At 46.4% G+C, this 15,840-nt stretch overlaps 1 protein-coding gene across 4 annotated transcripts in view; it reads right to left on the bottom strand.

Annotated features, from left to right (window-relative positions):
- TBL1X (transducin beta like 1 X-linked) overlaps positions 1 to 15,840 on the bottom strand; it is a 244,773-nt gene that overhangs the window by 69,490 nt on the left and 159,443 nt on the right. For all 4 annotated transcript variants that reach the window (XM_047764411.1, XM_047764412.1, XM_047764410.1 and 1 more), the window contains exon 3: positions 7,713 to 7,801. The gene's annotated coding sequence lies outside the window, so the exon portion shown is untranslated. The remainder of the gene's footprint in view (positions 1 to 7,712; positions 7,802 to 15,840) is intronic.

Raw genomic sequence — 15,840 nt, 5'->3', positions numbered from 1 at the left:
CTGATGACAGTTCTGGTGGTTCCCCAATCAAACACAACTCTTCCAACCGAAATACTCATTTGGGGCTAAATCCGGCGGGAAGCTAAAGGGGACGTTATTTATAGCATCTCTCCTTTGCACGATTTCATTTCAAGGGGCAGAAGCTCCTCTTAATCACGGCTCCGTCACCACTCAGACGCAAGAGAAACGGTGTCTACCAGGGTTTCGCGGGCTTGCGGATGTGCGGGGCGCATTTAAGTGGCTCTCGTGCTTGTGCTCGGGGAAGGGAGAGGACTCTGCCCCCCAAACAACGAACTCTTAACTACCGTCAAGGGCACACTCGGAAGAGCTCCTGCAGCGCTGGCTCCGGGAGTTGAAGGCAGAAAGGGCAAAAGCGAGTTCGTTCCCTGGCGCCGGGAGGGCGCGGGGCTGGGAAACGGGGATGTCCGCCCGCCGACTCAGGGAGGGGACGCCGGCGCCCGGCGACAGCCGCTGTGCCCAAGGGGCTCATAACCACCTGCCGGGGGAGGAAACGTTCTCCGAACATCCTCCGAAGACGCCCTCGGCTCCTCCCGGGACCCGGGACGGAGGAGCATTGGGCCCACGTCTCGGCTCCGCGCTGTCTGCAGGCCTTTACGCTGGAGGAATCCGCGGCTTAGAGTCCGGTTCTGGATGAGGCCTCGGCCTCTGGGGCCCGACTCCACGCAGACGAGAAGAGAGAGCCGGTGCGGCTGGAGTGGCTGCTCGGACGACCTCAGCGGAAGACGGCACTTTCGCCAGTGGCCTCGGACACCGGCTCCGCGGACCGGACGCAGCGGGTCTACCTTCCCGCGCGCTTCCCCATAACGAGTTTCCTCTACAAACGTAAACGGAGTTTCTTTTGATTTCACCACCAGGGGTCAGTGCCGATGAAAAAGGGAATGTATGTTCCCACCTTTCCATGTACATCTTGATAATCGGCCGGGGACCAGCGGGCTGCGGAGAAGCAGGCTTGTGTCCTCACGCTGCACACCTGGTCCGCGGGCAGAACTGAAACGAAGCCGATACCTGGCCACGGAAAGCTCTGGTTGTCCCACGACAGTAGGAGTGACTCCATAAATGATGGCCTTTAGCGTTGAAACAGAAGAGACTGGGCGGGGAACGTGAAAACATTACCGGTGGTTTAATTTTGTGTTTTTTTTTCCTACGGACTTATCTTCATGTACCAACGAAGTGACTATTATCCTACAGGAAGAAAAAAATTCCCTCCAAAGTTAGATTTTTTTTTTCGCGAACTTTACAGTTGTATTTATTTACTTTGGAGTCAAAATGATAGAATCCAAGAACTATAATTTTGCTACCCGAGTTCACATGCCTAGCAGTGGCAATGCCCTTTGAATATGGGAATAAAGTAGTGTGATAAAGTGAAGTCCTCAAAAGAATTTTCCTAACAGGGGAAAATGGCCATGCCACAGTGCTATGTAGAAAAAAAGTAGGTTTCAAGATGCAATGCACATGTTGCTAAATTTTCTTTTTTACGCACACACACAAATGAAAGACACCCTCTAAAATATTCTCACACGTGTTTCTCCAGGGCTGGGATCATGCTGGACTTCTCTCTGTGTGTGTGTGTGTCTCTTTCTGTATTTTCCAAATTTTCTCCTGTGAACATGACGCGCTTTCATATTCATTAAAATGTAATTAAAATCTGGCAGTGTCTTCAGAATTCACCAGTGTGAGAACAACTCAGCTCAGGAAATAAAGCTGCAGGGTTGAGAGAGCAGACAGGAGGGGGCTCTTCTTGGGTTGGAAAAAGAATGCTGCTCTTCACAGAATCAAAAACAGCCTCCCCCCACCCCCCGGCTGGGGGGGGGGGGGGGGCTCATTCAGAAAGGGTCCTTTCTGTGCCCGGCTGCCCTTCTGGGTTAATGAATGGCTGGCCGGGGCTGCCATCCAAACCCTGTGTGCACAGCCATGAAGGATGCTGACGTGACAGGAAAGGCGTCCTCGCCTGGAGTGACCTCGCCTGTCTGTGCCCCTCCCAAGCAGCCCCCGGGCCCTCTCTCAGACCCTCCGAGCTGCAAACGGTACCCATCCCACACCTCGGTGCCTGATCGGCAGGAGGACCCAGAAGGAAGCCTTCCTGAAACCCTTCCACCTGGGAACAGCAAAGCACTGCGCAGAAAGTCCGCATCACGAGCCAGACGGTGTGCAAAGACTAAGTTCACGGTGTTCTTTTTATAGTCTCCTCTCTCCACAGTGACATTCGAGTTCACCTACCATGATCTCAACGCCAAGTGCCTCGGGAGACACTGACAGCTACTGCTCCCACCTAACAGCAGTTCGCCCCATTTTCATAACGACTTTGGTCTGTAAGCTAAGGCTTCCGACTAGTTCGTAAACTACCTTACAGACGTTAAGTGTCTCTAAGCCTGAGAGGCTGGGATCAGATTCTCCAGCATGTGCATTAGGCCCTCAAACAAATTTCAGGAATACACACAGGCTGGTTATGAAACATCTGAGACACTGTGATTTTTCACCCACAGACGTGGGATTTATCTTGGCCTTGACCATTTCCTTTTCTGCGGTAAGTGGCGTCAGAAGAGAGGTCATCTACTCATAGAATGTGGCCTCCAGAGTTTTGAAAAATAAACCCTGTGGCTTTTTCTGTCCATATAAAGGTGGGCGAGGCCGTGCCCTTTGAGGCAGCCGGCATCTCAAAAGATCTTGGCGTTAAAGCATATTTTGGTCCCTGAATGTAAATGAACAACAACAAAAAAACCTTTTTTAATATTTATTTTTTGTTTTTTTTTAGGACCGTGGCACATGGAGGTTCCCAGGCCAGGGGTTCAATCGGGGCTATAGCTGGTGGCCTACGCCAGAGCCACAGCAATGTGGGATCCGAGCCATGTCTGCGACTTATACCACAGCTCACGGCAACGCCAGATCCCCTACCCACTGAGCGAGGCCAGGATCGAACCTGTGTCCTTGTGGATACCAGTCGGATTGGTTTCTGCCGCACACAATGGGGACTCCCCACCCCAAAGCTTTTGAAAAGAAAAATACTTAAAACACCGCGAACCCAACTATCCAGGGAGGTCCAATGAGCCTCGTGTTTATATCCGTAAATGTAGAACTCAGTTTTGTAATCGAGGGCTCTGCAGCTTACGTTTCCACAGTCTCAGACTGGAAACATCAAACTACAAAATAAAATACTGACAGTAGTAGTGAGTAGGATTCGTCAGCCTCGGTGCTCTGGGCATTTGGGACCACGGAAATCTCCGCCGACAGGCTGTGGGCACATAGAATGTCGAGCAACAGCCCTGGTACCCCCGCCCTCACTCCACCCCTGCCACGAGAGGCCAGAGCACGCCTCTCCCTGCCAAGTGTCTCCAGGCATGACCAATGTCCCCTGGGGAGGGGCGGGACACTGCCTGGGAGGGAGACCTCCTGGGTGAGGGCGGTTACAGAGTCCAGAGCCACCCCTCGCATGGCAGGACAGCCCGCAAACTCCCCAAAGCTTCGATTCCCTGAACACCAGCAGCGCCTTCGCCAAGCAGCCACGACGCGGATCCCGACCCGAGCATGCGGCGGACCTGCTGAGCTGCCCGCAGATGCACTTCGACTCAGAGCCCGCGGGTACCCAGGGGAGAAATACAACAGGTGCGTTTCTCCAGGTCAAAGTGGGCGCGACTCCCACCTGCGCTGCCTCCGAAACACCCGCGCGCGGTCAACGGCTTTGACATTTTTTAAATAATTGAAAGGAAAATCAAAACGATCGTATTTGGCCACCCGTGAAATTGGTTGGACCTTCAAATTCCTGTGCGCATCAACACAGTCATGTGGGCACCCAGCCACGGTCATTCATCTGCGGACCAGGAGGGAGCTGCTCGAGGGGCACAGGGCAGAGCTGGGCAGCAGAAACCAGCGCCCACAAAGCCTCAGCGCGCTCCTCTCCAGCCCCTGACAGAAGACGTCTGCCGACCTTGCTCTCCTGAAGGTCTCCCCTTTCTACAGGAGACAACGATGACGGCCTGGTCACTTCCCTGCTGGGTAACTTGAGGGGGGTGCCAGCCAACACACCAACCACTTTAAAAAGAAGAGCTGGGGGAGTTCCCGTCGTGGCGCAGTGGTTAACGAATCCGACTAGGAACCATGAGGTTGGGGGTTCGGTCCCTGCCCTTGCTCGGTGGGTTAACGATCCGGCGTTGCCGTGAGCTGTGGTGTAGGTCGCAGACACGGCTGGGATCCCGCGTTGCTGTGGCTCTGGCGTAGGCCAGTGGCTACAGCTCCGATTCGACCCCTAGCCTGGGAACCTCCATATGCCGCGGGAGCGGCCCAAAGAAATAGCTTTAAAAAAAAAAAAAAAAAAAAAAAGAAGAGCTGGAGTGCCCGCTGTTGACTTAGCGGTGATGAACCCAACTACTATCCATGAGGACGCAGGTTCCACCCCTGGCCTCACTCCGTGGGTTAAGGATCCGGCGTTGCCGTGAGCTGTGGTGTAGGTCACAGTTGAGACTCGGATCTGGGGTGGCTGTGGCGTGGCTGTAGCCTGGCAGCGGTAGCTCTGATTGGATCCCTAGCCTGAGAATTTCCATATGCCTGGGGTTTTGGCCCTAGAAAGCAAAATAAATGAATAAGTAAATAAATAAACAAATAAAAAGGAAAGGAAGAGTCAAGAAAACACCACAGCTGCGGTCTGCTGTGAATGGCTTTTGAAGGGGGCACCTGCTGAAACTAGGGGCGTCTCCTGGGGACAGTTATCAACCCTCACTTTCTGACGCACAGCGCCCAACGTCGAGAACGGGCATGACTTCGAGGTGACTCCCAAGCTTGGGGATGCACTGCAGGCAACCGACTGCAGCAGTAGGGGAAGCAGCAGACTGCCGACTCCAGCACGGTTCCAAGGGAGCACGGCATGTATAAACCACACAGCCTCTTACTGAAGGCTGCAAACACTTCCACCGCCACGTATGAAGCTCAGCACTGATGCCTCCCACACAGAAGGACGTCGCGGGTGCTCAGGTCAAGCAGCTTATGTGCCCTTTGTTCTGACCTCACACTCAGTCAAAACACCAACGAGCAAGGGACCTCTCCTCTCCTCCTCCCTCTGACATTTCAAACACGGTTCGCGCGCCCTGCAAAAAATATTGACTCACCACGGAGCCGCTCTGGCAAAGGCAGAGGGTTCTTTCAAATGTTACACTGTGACCACGCAACCTGGCCATTCTACTCTCAGGTACACGCCCAAGAGAAACGAAGACATGTATGCCACACACGCCTTGCACAGGAATGTTCACGGCTGCTTACTCATGACGACGGAAAGCCACCTGCCACGCAAATGCTGTCCACTGAGGGCTGCGGGGACAAGATGTGGCAGAGCCCAGGGACGGGATAGTACTGGGCCACAAAAAAAATTCACGCTACAGCATGGACAAATCTTGAAAACATGATGCTGCGTTAAAGCCAGCCACAAACTGAACACATTTTTTAATTTTATAAATTTTGGAATACATACATTTTATTATTAAAATTCTATAAACTGTCATTGAAAAACTTTTCCTTAAATTTTTAAATGTTACATATTTAAAATAAAAATGTAAAATTTTATTAAAATAAGATGTTTAAATAAATTGTGACAATAAATACATTTCGATACTAAAATTTCAGGGCATTCCCTGGTGGCCTAGCAGTTAAGGATTCAGCATTGTCACTGTTGTGGCTGGGGTTTGATCCCTGGCCTGGGAAATTTCACATGCCACAGGCACAGCCCCCCTGCCCCCGATTTATAGATTTTTAATAAACATAATTTTTAAAATAAATGGCTATAATTAATTGCATATATATGCATTAAAAAAAGCTTACACTTCTCAAATTCTAATACAGTTGACCCTTGAACGTGGTGGTTGGGGGTCCGACTCCCTGCACGGTTGTTGAAATGCACTTTCTGGTTTTGACGGGGGGCTGGGGGGGCTCCGTGTCTGTGGTTCCTCATCTGTGGACTCAACCATGGACCGTGCGGGACAGAAGCATATTTAACGGCCCTGCGCAGTTCAACCCAGGTTCTTCTCGGGTCCATCGTACCCATTTACTTTGTTATATACTAAGAGTCTTATTTTGGTTAAATTTAGGTCTACCATTTTAGTTTGGATGGGTTCTCTTCAAACAAGACAGCAAAAGTCTTCCCCCAATTTCCCGCTTTGTGTTTTTAAAACTTTAAAAAGCCCTAGGATTTTTTTTTTAATAAAAAATTAAACAAAGAACCAGAAAGCACGAAAAATAAATGACACAATGAAATCCCAAATCTCATCTACCAAAAGATAATAGCACTTTTTTTTGGTGGGGGATGGGAAGGGGAACCAGCCGATTTGGTTTGGGATGCGCATCCACCCCTTTTTCCCCACATAGTTACTGAACTTCGCTTTTTTCTTTTTCACATTTTAAATGAAAGAACAGTTGACTTACAATGTGGTGCCAATTTCCTGAACTTCATTTTTTAGGTGTATAATCTACATGTATAGGGTTCCCACTAAGAATCCTACAGCGGCATTTTCTTCCCTTTTTTTTTTTTTAAGCCACCCCCGGGCAGGTGGAAGTTCCTGGGCCAGGGATCAAACCCGCGCCGCAGCAGCGACGGAAGCCTTTGCAGTGACAACACCAGATCCTGAACCCACTGCACCACAAGAGAACTCCTGGTGGCATTTTCTTGTAATGCAAAAAGGTAGCATTTATTCGTTGTTTACTTCATGACAGGTATTTGCTGAACGCTTTAATTTATTATACAATCCTTACAACTCACTGTGGTAGGTACTATAATCAGCCCTATTTGAAAATTGATTTTCTTTTCTTTTTTTTCTTGGGGGCAGGGGTGGGCTTCAATTCTTTTTTTTTTGTCTTTTGTCTTGTTTGTTTGTTTTTGTTGTTGTTGTTGTTGTTGCTATTTCTTGGGCTGCTCCTGCGGCATATGGAGGTTCCCAGGCTAGGGGTCGAATTGGAGCTGTAGCCACCAGCCTACGCCAGAGCCACAGCAATGCGGGATCCGAGCCGCGTCTGCAACCTACACCACAGCTCACGGCAACGCCGGATCGTTAACCCACTGAGCAAGGGCAGGGACTGAACCCGCAACCTCATGGTTCCTAGTCGGATTTGTTAACCACTGCGCCACGACGGGAACTCCATGGGCTTCAATTCTTGATGCCTGTGCGTCTGCAATTTGGTTTGCTCTTCTGGATATCTTATCACCTCATTAGATCTATAAATAGAAAGCTACATGTTCTTCTAATAAGTTTCAAGGTTAAGTAGCACATCAATTTGCAGACAGACGCAAATCATATTAAGAAGCTAATAAAGCACAGAACTGAGATGCAGCAACCAAATAGATCTAGACTCACGCGCGCAATTATAATTAATTGTGCAGCTTAATTTTAATTCACAATGTTAACAAAAGAGACTGATTTCTAGAAGGTGTCCTCTGCTCCTGGTGAGACCCAGAAACGTCTCTAATAGCTGGTTCTGTATCCCCAATTCTTAGGAGGCAATAAAAGGCCAATTCGTCACACAGAATCGACTAAACCACCCGGGATGACTTAATGATGCTCTGTGTCCTACCACCTGCCGCTTCGGCCGGGAGAAAGGTCTCAGCTTCCTCCCCAAAGCATCATTTTTAAACAAAAGGTATTCCGTTTCCACAAAACGGAGTCCTGCTTCTCAAAGAGATTTCAGGTCAAAGACCAAGATCGAGGGCGGCTGTTTACCTTTAGGGTGACTTCATGTGTGGACCTCTGAACCAGGGGGCTCCCCAGCCTCCGAACGTACAAACCGCCAAGCGTCTGCCGGGACCTGCCTGGTAAGAAACAGAGAGATGTGAGGAAAGAAAAACACCTTGAAATTCTTTGGGACTTATTCACCTTTGGCAGCACCTACTCCTGGTTTCTCTTTCTCACCCCCCAACTCAAACTTAACACAGTCTGTTGTTTCAGTATCTCCGTCTTAAACTGTAGCACAGACGAGGCAGTTCTATGTACAACATGAAAAAGGAGACATGAAAATAACCAGTCAGTATTACGGGCACAGGTAGAAATTCTGCAAGGAAGGAGTCTCGAAATAAATAAAACTGATTTTAGCTCAGAGAGCGTCCCTGCTATCATTCATTTCTCGGTACTTAATGCCCAGCTGAAATACCTTTGTTGTAGGGATTGTATCATATGCAACCAATACGTTAAACTGTATCCACCTTTAAGAGAAGAAAACGAGCTTCAGAGAAACTTCACTGACATGGCTTGGGCATGGTTTGCAATAATCCTTGCACGCGTGTTTGTGTGCAGCTATCCACCCTTACGCACGCCCATAGAAACACCGAAACCGTAGAATCCCCCCTCCACCCTGCCCCAGATTCCCGAAAATAAAGCAAAAGAGCGCACTGACTAATAGTTCTCAAGTTTTCCATTATTTTTTCTCCACGTTTCCATTTCCCAGGAGCTGCATTTGCATGGATGTCTAAAGAAGCCAGGGTTCTAGCTCATAAAATAACCCTGCTTGTCAAAAACTTGTTTTGCTTTTCCACTCGGTATCAATACTAAGCAGTCAACCAGCGTTCACCGACCCATATTTACCTTCTTCCTCATAAAATGGCTTTGGTTATGAGTGAATCCAGCCTCCCACAGGGTTTAAATTATCCACCAACTCCAGTACTCAGGACATTAAATGCCTGCCATTTCCTCTAAATTCTTGTTCAACAGTCTTAAGTGATAATAAAAAGGTATCATATCAGGTTTAATATAATTCAAATCCACAAGCGAGACTATGAATGAATAGATGTTTCTTATTAGTGAATTTATACAGCATCTCTTGAAATGTTCCAAAGAGATGCAAGTAAATTATTCCCATGGAGTCATGTTTATAGTTACACTGTTCAAAGAAAGCGATTAAAAGGATTCTATAGGTAGGTTCATAGACCCTAAGTTTCATTACAGTATCTTAAAAAAAAAAATCACAAGAATGTAATAAGATAAAAGTTGTAACCAGGACAATTAAAGAAAAAAACGACCACTGAAGGAAATTAATGAGATTTAAACAACATTCCTCCATAGCTCTTTGAATAGAAATTAAAGGGCATCGCAGTGAAGCAGGCACGAAGGAATACTGACTTTGCTTGTAAAATAAAACATATTTCGGAGTTCCCGTGGTGGCTCAGTGGTTAACAAATCCGACTAGGAACCATGAGGTTGTGGGTTCGATCCCTGGCCTCGCTCAGTGGGTTAAGGATCCAGCATTGCAGTGAGCTGTGGTGTAGGTCGCAGACAGGGCTCAGATCCTGTGTTGCTGTGGCTGTGGTGCAGGCTGGCAGCTACAGCTCTGATTAGACCCCCAGCCTGGGAACCTCCATGTGCTGAGGATGCGGTACTAGGAAAAAAAAAAGGCAAAAAAAAAATTTCATGGCGAAAAAAAATCTGTAGCGGAGACAAAAGAGGACAATACTCCTTTCCAGTACCTGAAGCAGAAAGCAAGTTACTATTTTCAGTAATAGGTTGTAAACCCAAAATAGCCCTATGATGGGCCTGCTAAATACCATAAGGCATCAAAATATGAACAGATGTCACCACAATAAGCCCCAAATTGCCTGAAAAGCAAAACATTAAAATCCATTATCGTTCAATTAGGTAATTAATACATAAACAGCTCTTATTACAAGCTGTTCAGAAAAAAAGCTTCAGTACCCAATTCCTATTCTTTGGTCCAAAACAGATGGTAACTCACAAATGGAAGGTTACCCTCAATACAAGTTGTTAAACTCAATAAGTGTAATTAACATCATCTGTGTGTTATAAACACGGAAAAGGGTGAGATATGACTCTGGTTAATAACATGCTGGTTACGCAACATGTCAAAACTCATTCATTTAGGGCTCGAAATAAGACACTAAAATGAGAACTCTGACCTTCCAGTTCCTGGGCATGACTGATTTTCCCATTATTAACACCCCATAGAACCACACTGTAGTGAACAGTGCTGGCAAAAATTTACGTCATTGCAAAATGCTTGTGTCTAAGGCAAATGATTGTAACAAAGGCAATATGGTCTTTTTAAAAAAAGTTATTTATTTTTATATCTAATGATTTTTATTTTTTTCCATTATAGCTGGTTTACAGTGTTCTGTCGATTTTCCACTGTACCCGCATGGTGACCCAGTGACACATACATGTATACATTCTTTTTTCTCACATTATCCTGCTCCATCCTAAGTGATCAATATATTCTTTACTCTCAAAGGTCACAATAAATATAAAAAGGATGCTGATTTTCTGGCTGCCGTCAGCTCTCGGCATGGGATGGGGCAGACAATCACTAGCTTAGTCCTTCCTCGGGACTTCGCAGACTTGTGCAGCCCATCGTTCGCAAGTCCGCAAACATTTCCATCACCCTACAGGAACACCTGTGCCCATCGAGCCGTCACGCCTCATTCCCTCTCCCCCTCCCCAGCCCACTTGGTGTCTGTACAGCTCTGCCTGTTCTGGACGCTTCATAATAATGGAATCACACGGTACGTTTGGGGTCTAGTTTCTGTGAGGCAGCATAAAGCTTTCAAGGTTCAGCCACAATGGAGCAGGTATCAGCACTTCACTCCTTTGCGTGGCTGAATACTATTCTACGGGAGGCAAGGACTACATTTTATCTTTCCATTCACCAGGCGATGGGCATTTGGCTTGTGTGTGCCCACCTTCTGGCTACTGCGCCTAGTGCTGCCAGGAGCAATGGTATCCAGGGAGGGGTCCGAGCCCCCGTTTTCCAGCCCTGGGGTATGGACCCAGGAGGGGAACTGCCTACTTCGTTTTGCTGTTTTGAGGAACATGGCAGGGCTACGCTGCTGCTCTCCTTGGAGCAAACCTCATTACCCTTCCACGCAGAAGCTTTGCCACGTCTGTCAGGACAACCAGAGGCGCTGGATTGGTTTTGTTCCGCCTGCAGCTCTGGCTGTCACTCCAACACCCTCCCCCGCCCCCGAGGTAGTGTAGCCCGAGCTTTGGGTCGTGAGTGGGTCAGCATGACCACTTGAGTTGACTCTGCTTGTCCAGGTACCTTCTCACACTGATGTCTGATACGGACCCACGTACACGACCCCTAAGAAAAGCATGGGCCTGTCATGGTGTGCCCACATTTTAACACTGTGGTTTTCAATCAGGCGCGACTGTGCCCTCCACCTCCAGGGACCTTAGGATGTTAGGTCATGTGTGGGGACAGTTTTGATTGTCGCAACTGGAAGAGGGGAGCTCCCGGCACCTAGTGGGAAGGACAGCTTCCCTTCGTGAAAGACTGATCAGCCCCCACGGGTCAATAATGCCAAGAAACTTGATTTTGCCAGAACAGCCTTTGGAATCCTTAAGTGATCTCTTGGTGACTTCTGCCTGATTTTGCTCACTAAAGTCCAAAGGATAAAGCTACATTTTTATTGATCATAAATGAGGTGCCTAACTATATACAGAATGATTCGACCTCCTGATGAAACAGAATCACATGCGTACAATTAAGCTCCTTTAAATGCCCGTGGAGAGGCCAGTATGGATCAGAACTGAGGCCCACCGCCAGCAGCCAGCATCACGTGCCAGCCATGTGGGAGCCACCGAAGCACTGGGTCACCCAGGTCCAGTCAGACCACCATCCTGCCGAGTCACCCCTGCGCCTCTGACCCTCAAAATCTAACACACTGTGAAGGACGGGGGGGGGGGGCAAAAGATACCTGGAGTAAGTGCCTCTGCATCATCAGCTTATAGAATGGGGACAGTGACGTGCAGGGCTGCTGGCAGAAAAGCCTAGAACCACAGGAACTTGGAAGCCAAGCAAACGCAGGTTTCAAAGTAGGAGAGAAATCTGCCAAAACACGTTCTTCAGAAGGATGTTTTCCAGATTGTTAGCATGTGCTTAGTATCCCCACATGAAAAGCGGTTCTGTGATCCCATATTCTACCTTCAATAGGATTGGTAACCCTAGCTTAAAGTTAGTAAAAAATAAAATAAAAAGGAGCACCTAAATACATAAAACAAACATTAACAGACATAAAGGGAGAAATATACAGGAATACAATAATAGTAGGAGGCTCTAAACCCCATTGACCTCAGTGGATAGATCTTCCAGACAGAAAATCAATAAGGCAACAGATATGTAAATAACACAATAGAACAGATGTAATTGATATTTTCAGGATATTATATTGAAAAAAACCCAGAATACCCATTCTCATGGAACATTCATTAGGCTAGACCTCACAGGAGGGTACAAAACAAGCCTCAACAAATTTAAGAGGATAGAAATTATTTCAAGTACCTTTTCGAACCGAAACAGCATGAAACCAGAAATCAACCACAGAAAGAGAAATGAGAAAAAAAATTGATTACATGAAGACTAAACAATATGCTACTAAAAAAATCAATGGGTCAGTGATGAAATGAAAGAGGAAATTTAGAAAGAACTTGAGACAAATGACAATGAAACATAAACATACAAAATCTATAGGATGCTGCAAAAGGAGTTCTTAGAAGGATGTTCACAGCGGTACAGGCCTTCCTCAAAAAACGAGAAACATCTCAAACGAGGATTAAACAAAACCTAAAGTCGTCAGAAAGAAACGATAAAGATTAGAGAGGAATTACATAAAACAGAGATTAAAACACAACAGGAGTTCCTGCTGTGGCGTGATGGGATCGGCAGCAACTCTGCAGCCCCACAACACAGGTTCAATCCTTGGCCTGGCGCAGTGGGTTAAAGGATAGGCAACCAGTGGGTTAAAGGATTCGGTGTTGCTGTGGCTGTGGCGAAAGTTGCAACTGTGGCTCAGATCTGACCCCTGGCCCAGGAGCTCCATATGCTGAATGGTAGCCAAAAAAGAAAAGGAAGAAAAAAGAGAGAGAGAGAAAGTTCTTGCTGTGGTGCAATGGGATTGGCAGCATCTTGGGAGTGCTGGGACATAGGTTCGATCCCCAGCCTGGCACAGTGGGTTAAAGATCTGGTGTTGCTGCAGCTGAGGCTTAGGTTGCAACTACATCTTGCATCTGATCTCTGGCCTGGGAACTCCATATGCTAAGGTGTGGCTGAATGAAAGAAAGAAAGAGAGAAAGACAGAAAGACAGAAAGAAAGAAAAGAAAGAAACGAACAAATGAAAAACACAATAAAACCAAGAGCTGTTTATTTGAAAGGGTAAGTAAAATCTGCAAACCTCTGGCCAGGCTCACCATAAAAGAACACTATGGGGAGTTCCTGTTGTGGCGCAGTGGTTAACGAACCCGACTAGTAACCACGAGGTTGTGGGTTCAATCTCTGGCCTTGCTCAGTGGGTTAAGGATCCAGTGTTGCCGTGAGCTGTGGTGTAGGTCACAGACGTGGTTTGGATCCCATGTTGCTGTGGCTGTGGCATAGGCTGGCAGCTGTAGCTCCGATTGGACCCCTAGCCTGGGAACACCCATATGCCATGGGTGCGGCCCTAAAAAGACAAAAAAAAAAAAAAAAAGAACACTGTGAACAATTATATACCAACAAACTGGACAATCTAATAAAATGGACTCATTTCTAGAAACATACAGCCCACCAAAACTGAATCAAGAACAAATAGATGATTTGAACAGATTGATCACTAGAAGTAGAACAGAATCCATTAAAAAAAAAAAAAAACCAAAAAACTCCCTGCAAACAAAACTCCCCAGATGGCTTCACTGGGAAATTATATCAGACAAAGAATTATACCAATCCTTTTCAAACTTTTCCAAAAGACTGAAGAGGATGGAACACTCCCAAAGTCATTCTAGAAACCACCTTTACCCTGATACCAAAACCAAAGACACCACCCAAAAAGGAAATTACAGGCCAATATCTTTGATGAATATAAATGCAAAAATTCTCGAAAAAATTTTAGCAAATCTAATCCAACAATGCATAAAGAAGATCATACCTGAGAGCCAAGTGGGATTCATCTCAAGTTCACAAGTATGTTTCAATACATGCAAATCAATGTAATACTCCACATTAACAAAAGACAAAAATCACATGATCATTTCAATAAAAGCAGAAATAGCATTTGATAAAATTCAATACCCATTCATGACAAATTGAAGATGATTTAAAGAAATGGAAAGATATCCCCTGCTCTCTCCTGTCCTGGAATAATTAATATTGGTAAAATGGCCAGACTGCACAAAATAACCTACAGATTTAATGATGTTTCTATGACATTACCTATGACATTTTTCATAGAACTAGAATGAATAATCCTAAAATTGATATGGAACCATAAAAGACTCAGAATTGCTAAAGCAATCCTAGGGAAGGAGAATGAAACTGGAGGCATAAAACCTCCCAGACCTCAGACAATACTACAAAGCTACAGTAATCTAAACAACATGGTATTGGCACAAAAATAGACAAAGGGAATCAACAGAACAGAACAGAGTGCCCAGAAATAAATCCACATACCTATGGGCAATTAACCTTCGACAAAGGAGGCAAGAACATATCATGGGAAAAGACGGTATGCTCAGCAAATGGTATTTGTTGGGAAAGGTGGACAGCTGCATGCAAATCAATCAATCACGCCCTCACGCCATACACAAAAATCAACTCAAAACGGCTTAAAGACTTGTAAATATAAGACATGACGTCATAAAACTCCTAGAGGAGAACACAGGCAAAACATTCTCTGACGTCAACCAGACCAATGCTTTCTTAGGTCAGTCTCCCAAGACAATAGCTATCGATGCAAAAATACATAAATGGGACCTAATCGAAAGCTTTTGCACAGCAAAAGAAACCATAAACAAAACAAAAAGACAACCTATGGAATGGGAGAAAACATTTGCAAATGATGCTCCCAACAAGGAATTAATTTCTAAATTATACAAACAATTCATACAACTCAATAACAAAAAACCAAATAACACTTAAACACTGGGCAGAAGCTCTAAAAAGACGTTTTTCCAAAGAAGACATACAAATGGCCAATAAGCACATGAAAACTTGGTTCAACACCTCTCATTATTAGAGAAATGCAAATCAAAACTACACTGAGGTTACCACCACACACCAGTCAGAAGGGTCATCATTAAAAGTTATACAGGAGTTCCCGTCGTGGCGCAGTGGTTAACGAATCCGACTAGGAACCATGAGGTTGCGGGTTCGGTCCCTGCCCTTGCTCAGTGGGTTAAGGATCCGGCGTTGCCGTGAGCTGTGGTATAGGTTGCAGACGCGGCTCGGATCCCGCGTTGCTGTGGCTCTGGCGTAGGCTGGTGGCTGCAGCTCCGATTGGACCCCTAGCCTGGGAACCTCCATATGCCACGGGAGTGGCCCAAGAAATAGCAACAACAACAAAAAAGACCAAAAAAAAAAAAAGTTATACAAACAATAACTGCTGGAGAGGGTGTGGAGAAAAGAGAACCCTCCTATGCTGTCAATAGGAATGTAAACTGGCACTGCTGTTATGGAGAACAGGATGGAGGTTCCTTTAAAAATTAAAAACAGGAGTTCCCGTCGTGGCGCAATGGTTAACGAATCCGAATAGGAATCATGAGGTTGTGGGTCCGATCCCCGGCCTTGCTCAGTGGGTTAACCATCTGGTGTTGCCGTGAGCTGTGGTGTAGGTCCCAGATGTGGCTTGGGTCCTGCATTGCTGTGGCTCTGGCGTAGGCTGGTGGCTAGAGCTCCAATTGGACCCCCAGCCTGGGAATCTCCATATGCTGCGGGAGCGGCCCTAGAAAAGGCCAAAAAACCAAAAAAAAAAAAAATTAAAAATAGAGTTGCCATATGATCCAGCAGTCCCACTCTTGGGCACACATTCAGAGGAAAAAAAAAAACAACAATTGTAATTGGAAAAGATACATGCACCCCAATGTTCACAGCAGCAC

Source organism: Phacochoerus africanus, chromosome X (genome assembly GCF_016906955.1).
Source record: "Phacochoerus africanus isolate WHEZ1 chromosome X, ROS_Pafr_v1, whole genome shotgun sequence".
Lineage (NCBI taxonomy): Eukaryota > Metazoa > Chordata > Mammalia > Artiodactyla > Suidae > Phacochoerus > Phacochoerus africanus.
This window is presented reverse-complemented; position numbering and strand designations above follow the sequence as displayed.